Here is a 7,142-nt window from a genome sequence, read left to right as displayed (position 1 = left end):
TTAGAGACCATAGCTTTGTTCATACTTTTAAAATTCCTGATACCAAGGTCTCCATTCTCCTTGGATTTACACACTTGATTCCAGTTGACAAGGGCCATCTTTCTCTTTTCCTCCACTCCCAGACCACAAGAAGTTTTGTGAATTTTCTCTAGGGAACTTGCCACATTCACATGCATTAAGGAGAAGGACATGAGGCACATTGGGATACTTAAGAGTCAAGCTTTAAGGAGAAGTAGCTTACTCCCAAAACTTAATAGTTTTTCTTTCCATCTGGCCAGTTTCTTTTGGATTTTTCATTAACACTATTCTAGTATAGGAGACTAGGTTTCTCTGATGAGAAGGGTAGGCCAAGATACATATTTGATAAACATTGGATTTAGCATTCCAACATAGTAGAAATGTTTCTTTGAATGTCTTTTGGGTATTCAAAAAGTAGAGTTTACTCTTATGAAAGTTTATATATTGACTAGATAACTTGAAATAGTTAGCTAACAGGGACTTCCAAGCATGTCCTTCAGATAAGATAGCTTCTCCAAAAATGACAACATCATCCATGAATTGCTTGTGAGTAGAGGGTAGAATATTAGAGGCATCTTTGACACCACAAATATAGTTTGAGATCTTGAGTCTATTTAGGTTCCTACCTAGGACATCCTACACAATTATAAATAGATAAGGGGAGAGGGAGTCTCCTTGCTTGAAGCCAATGCCCATAGTACAGAAACCTCGAGGGAGCACCACTGACAAGAATAACATAAGATGTTGAGGTAACATAGTTCATGATCATCTTGAGGTATTTTCCAAGAAAACAAAATTTAGTTAGTACTTTTTCAAGGAAAAACCATTTGACCATATCATAGGCTTTACAAATATTGAGCTTGAGAACCATGGATGGTTTGTCATTGGAATTCATAGAATCTAATATCTCATGAGTATAAATGATGGCATCCATATTATTCCTCCCACCAATAAAGCCTTTTTTTATTTTTTGTGACAATTTTCTCTAGGATTGGCTTCATTCTGTTCACTAAGACTTTGGTTATAATTTTGTAAATAGTATTGCAGATACTGATAGGATGAAAGTCTTCAATACAAAGGGGGTTAATTTTTTTAGGAATGAGCACGATTTAGGTTTGATTAGTCTTATTCGCCATTATTTCTATTCTAAAGAAGTGACAATCCGCTTTGAAAATATCATCTCCCACAAAATCCCAATATTCTTGGAAGAATGCTGGGGGGAACCCATCAAGACTCAAAGATTTGAAACCTTGGAAGGAAAAGACAATGAATCTAACTTCTTCTCTATCAATATTTTTAGCCATAGTAGCATTTTCCTCTAGAGAGACAAGCATAGTAATGCATCCTAACAGGTGAAAAGGGTCATCAACTCCATCATCAATAGCTCCCCTTGATGGAAATAGTATATAGCTTTAGTGTTAATTTCATCTTCCTCTGAAACTACCATATCATTGGCAACTTTAAGAGATCTTTATTCTATTTGTACTCTTGTGTTTCAGAGTAGTAAGATGGAGGAATCTAGTATTCTAGTCACCTTCTTTGAGCCACTGGATCTTGGATTTTTGTTTCCAAAAGGTTTTTTCTTGAGTAGAGATGGAGAGGCATTGGTCCCTATAAGATCTTTCAAAAATTTGAGAGTCTAGATCATTCAGATTATCTTTCACTTTCTTCTGAGAAGCTGCTAGTTTACCTTCTAAATCCTTTTTCTTTTCAAAGATGTTACCAAAGGACACTTTGTTCCATGTCTTAACCTTGACTCTAATCATTTCCAACTTAAAGTTTAAATTAATCAAAGGAGAAGACTTAGCCATAGTTTGCCACCATTTATATATCAAGTCTCTTAATTTGCCATTGGATTGCCACATAATTTCAAATCTAAAAGTGCCAAAGATTCTTTGTCCTGCTTTCCATTCAAGGAGGATAACACAATGATCCAACATCATTTTGGGTTTTTCTTCCAAGGTGAAGTCATCAATAGTACTCTAGTCAGAAGAAAGAGAAAACTTGTCCAACTAACCTAGATAATGCTTCTCTCTTGTCTCTTATTGGACTAGGTAAATTTTGCCCCTTTAAGGTTTAGATCCATCAGCCTAATAGATTGGAAGAAATCTCTCGGGTCTTTCATACTATCAAAGAAATCTCTAGAGCCACTCAATTTCTCTGAAGGATGGAGAGGAGTGTTGAAATCTTTAGCTATCATCCATCTAACATCTTGACCATTTCTCATTAGATTTTCAAGGAAATCACATTGTTTCTTTCTTTGTGCTCTTGAGTTTGGAGAATAGATTTTAACCACATTCCAGTACCATCCAACAATAATATCACGACAAGCTAAAATAATGGAGTTCTCATTGGAGTGTAGAGTACCTATTATTTTGTTCACATTCCATGAAACCACCATCCCTCCAAAAGCAACATTGGACTCATGCGAGACCCAAGAGGAACTTGACCAAATGTGGGACATCACCTTGTCCAAATTATGTTTACTCATCTTTCTTTCTTGAATGAGAACCATATCAACTTTGGATTCAAGTAAGGCATAATTCAACATATGTTTCTTAAGGGGATTGTTCAGTCCTCTAACATTCCAAGAAAAGATTCTAACCATAGAAAACTAAGGAGAAACTACTCTAGTTTTAAACATACCATAACCCAACAACAAAAAACTAGATTAAAATTGTCTCCTTCCAGAATCCTCTAGAGGGCCCTCTTTCCTTTAGTTATTCATAAAACCCTAGTGGATCTACTCACTTTTCTATCTCTGTGAATATCTATTTTATTCTTCTACTTGTTTTACTTTTTTACCACTATCCACTCCATCTCTTCGATCAAATTTGAATTGCAATTCCCTTCTAAATCCAATCCTAGCATAGGAGGGACACGTTTACTAGCAGCCATTTTTGAGGGATCAGGTCCCCTAATGGACCCACCGAAAGAAAAAGTTTGCCTAGGGATAACCACTAAAATAGACAATGTTACTCTAGTAGGTCGATTTGGGGATGAGAGGATGATCACCCCCAACACATATAGAGAATGAATTCTAGGAAGCCCTTGTCAAATCATCAAGGATTTTTTTTCTGAGATGGTGTCAATAGAGAACCACCACCCCCATTTGAAAGACTGTCAACCCTCTTGGTAATCATGAAAATATGAGGGCCATTGGGCTGAAAACTTGGATCAACTGGAGTTGATATGGAAGGAAGGGTCTCTTCCTAAACCTTAGAATTTGGGCCTTGGGAGATATCCATCCCCCTTTCTACTAAAGGAACACTATAAGGTTTTTCCTTCTACTTCGAAGGGGATCGATCAAGATTCCCTACCCTTTTATCTAAGAACTTCGAAAGAACCCCAAGCTTAGTCTACTAGGTAGTACAAGTCACATCCAAATTCCCAAACCTTTTACACCTCATTCAAAAAAAAATTTCTTTCTCATAGTACAAGGGTTGGACATAGGATCCCAACTTTAATTTAATGGTTACCTCCAACAAAAGAACTTGATTCACTATCATCCTAACACAAATCCTGACAAACAAAAGGCTGGCCTTTGTTTGGGTGACCTTATCAATTGCCAACAATGATCCAAAGGAGTCAATAATACCTTTAAAGACCTTGTTATTCTAGAACTCTAGATGTAGCCTTAGAAGCCTTACCCACGTAGGAGCATGAGCTCCAAAGTCAATAACCAAATCTAGCTTAGGTTTTCAAATACAAATGTCAAGGATATTTGTCAAATTCACACCCAGTGGCCACAATCCATTCATAAGAACATTGGAGAGATCCTCATGGCTAACGAAGGACCAAGGAGTTGATTTTAATGCTACTTTTTAAGGACTAGGTTGAAGCCAACTATTTCCTCAACTGTTCAACCAAAGGTTAGAATAGTGGGAATTTTCCCACAAGAGAGTGAGCCCTAAATCATTTACCATTTCATCAACGATCTCATCAGGAACCTAAATCATATGACCTAAGATCAAGAAGGGGCTTTTAAAATTTGGAGGAGGGGGCATGGAAATACCCAAAACTTTGTTTGCAAACAAGCCATTTAAAGTAATGGAATTAATGGTATTAGCTCTAGGAGGTGGAGTAACCGAGCCATGCAAGACATGGCCCCAAGGGTTTATAGTAAACAAAGGGGAGCTTGGAAAACTGCCACAGCCAACTAGGAGAGGCATGGTACCAATGGAACTTGTTAGTTAATAATGATAATAATAAAATGATTTTATACTTGAATTATTTTTAGTTTAAGATTAAAATTAAAGTTTGAGTTAGGATTAATATCATTTTTAGAGTTAGGATTAGGGTTGGATTGGGAACAAGGTTAGGGTTAGAATTAAAGTGAAGAGATATGGTTGCAACTAAAATTAGGGTATAACGTTTACATTTAGAATTACTATCATGGTTAGGGTTAGGGTTTATGATCATGGTTATGCTTATGATTTATGATTATGGTTATTCTTATGATTATAATTAGAGTTAAAGGTATGGTTAAGTTTTATGAAAGGTTGAGGAGTAAATTTATGATTAAGGTTACTTTAAGAGTTAGGATTAGAATTATGGTTACAGATATAGACTCAACCACATTTATTATAGGAAGGGGTAGAGTTTATATTATAATTATAATTAAATTTATGGTTAACAACAGAGTTTTGGTTTAGTTAGTGTTAACATATAAGCATTATTTTAAGGTTAGATTATAATTAGAATTAGGGTTAGCAATAAGGTTTACCATTTATGATTAGGATTAGGATTTAAAATTTATGATTAGAATTAGTGTTAAGGTTTGATATTTTTTATTAGGATTTATCTTTTATAATTAGGGTTTACCATTCAAGATTGTGGCTTAAAGTAGGATTTAGGGTTTGTCATTTAAGCTCAACATTCAACATTTAGAGTTAGATATAGGGTTAGGTTTATCATTTAATGTTATGGTAAGTCTTAGGGTATGTGTTTACATTATAGTTAGTTATACTTAGGAGTCGAGTTTGTCTTGGGTTAGAATTTGGGATTAGGATTAGGGGTAAGATTTAACATTTAGGATTACAATTCAATAATAAGGGTTAAAAATATAGTTTAGCATTTGGAACTAGGGTTTGCCATTTAGGATTATAGTTTAGGGTAGGATTAGGAATAGTTTTAGTATTTAGGATTCAGGGTTATGGTATGAGTTTACATCATATTTAGTATGATGGTAAGTAGAAAAATTTATATTAGGGTTAGAAACTAGGGTTAGTGTTAGTGATTAATTAATTAGGATTAGAAATAAGGTTTAGTATTTATGATTAAGATTAGGGTTTAAAAATTTAATATTCGTACATTATTCTAAATTAAATATATTTTAATATAAATGTATAAATACTTGATTTCAAGTCCAACTATTTATTTTATATGGTTTTAAATAAAAATATAAAAAATTAACATTGTTAAATATTTAATATTACACTATTCAAATAGCAGATAAATTTTAAGATTATTTTATTGTCAAATTTTAAACTAATATGTATGTTATGTAGTGCTACTGTGTTTGTATATTGTTCAATGATTATTTTGACCTAAGATATTCTTTTGTATTGACCCTTTCCAATAGGCCACTAAACAAAGCCCTAAATTTAATACACTGCTAAAGTATATTGTTGAAATAAGGAAATAATAGTGCCAATGTATTCATTCAAGGAAAACCAAATGTTTTTACAAATGATATGGCAATTTTCAGCACCAAAACATTATGACATGGCACATTATAGAGAAACCCTAATTGGTTGCATATAATTGAGAACTTGTTACAACTACAAATTGAAATGATGAACTTGGATTGATCAGATACTGGAGACTGACAGCTAAAGATGATATGGTGAAAGTGCAACTCCACTTGAAACTCCAAACTAGCAATTAAGCACAAGTGAAAGGACTAAAATATCCTTCCCATAGCTGCAATAATTTAGGTGATCTTTCACACCCTCAAAATTGCGTACCAATTGAGAGTTATCATTCTCAATGGCCAACTGTGACTACTTGCAGAAACCCTAGGCTCCATAATGCACATCAGCAAAAATTAGTAATAAATTTTGATGATAGGCAATGAGCCCTCAATGCCTATTTATTCTTTTTTTCTTGATAGGGCGGCCTCCTTTTTAATTTTTTCTCCACTTCTTCCAGCAACCTCTAGAAAATTGTTTTATTTAATGACTTTATAAAATATATCATTTTATTAAGTTAATTAAATATAAAGTTATCTTGATATATATTTTTTTATTGATAACTTTATAAATAATTAACTCCTCCAAAATGGGGACATTACAAGTTTGCCCCTCCTAAAATTGCTTGGCCTCAAGCAATCTTAATGCTGGATGCTGCAAAATCACTTCTCCCTCCCAAGTAGCATCTTCAACAGGTAAATCTTTCCACTTAACCAGATACTCTCTGATTACTCTCCTGCGAAGCTGCTTCTCTCTACTATCTAGAATGGATTCTAGCACTAAGATTAGTTTCCCATCATCATCCAAGGGAGGTAATACTGCAAAAGGCATCACATTATGACCCAATGCCTTTTTGAGGCATGATACATGAAACACATTGTGCACTCTACTATCTGTGGGAAGCTTCAACTCTTAAGCCACCTCACCAACTTGCCTGATGATCCTAAATGGTCCATAATAGTGTGTGTTGTCATAGAGGTTTGCACCCTTGTCCAAAGTCTTACCTCAGGACAACCTTGTGAAACATGGAAACAACCTCCAAGTTGTGGGACTTGAACTATGAGGTTGAATCTCCAGAGAAGGCCGACTTCCTCTTACTATCAGGGTGCACCGAACTACTCTTGGAGAGGAAAAGGGACAAGGAATGCATGAAAAGAAAATCTACCTATTCTAACCTAAGGGGGTGATGCACCAAAATAGAGTGTTCAAACCAATCTCTACCCATACATGCACTATTGAACCATCAGGACACCAAAGGATATACACATTCAGAATTGTTTTAACCTAGCAACCACATGTAGATTAGAAACCTAGATGAATGACACAAGGAAAGAGAAGATTCACTTATATATCATTCATAGGCCAGAAGAGATACAATCATGCATATTGCAGATGTCCACAAAACACCAATGAGAGGCAAATAGTTCTTGC

This window comes from Cupressus sempervirens, chromosome 8 (genome assembly GCF_028749045.1).
Source record: "Cupressus sempervirens isolate cs-2001-9-10 chromosome 8, ASM2874904v1, whole genome shotgun sequence".
Classification (NCBI taxonomy): Eukaryota; Viridiplantae; Streptophyta; class Pinopsida; order Cupressales; family Cupressaceae; genus Cupressus; species Cupressus sempervirens.
Note: the sequence above shows the minus strand (reverse complement) of the source record.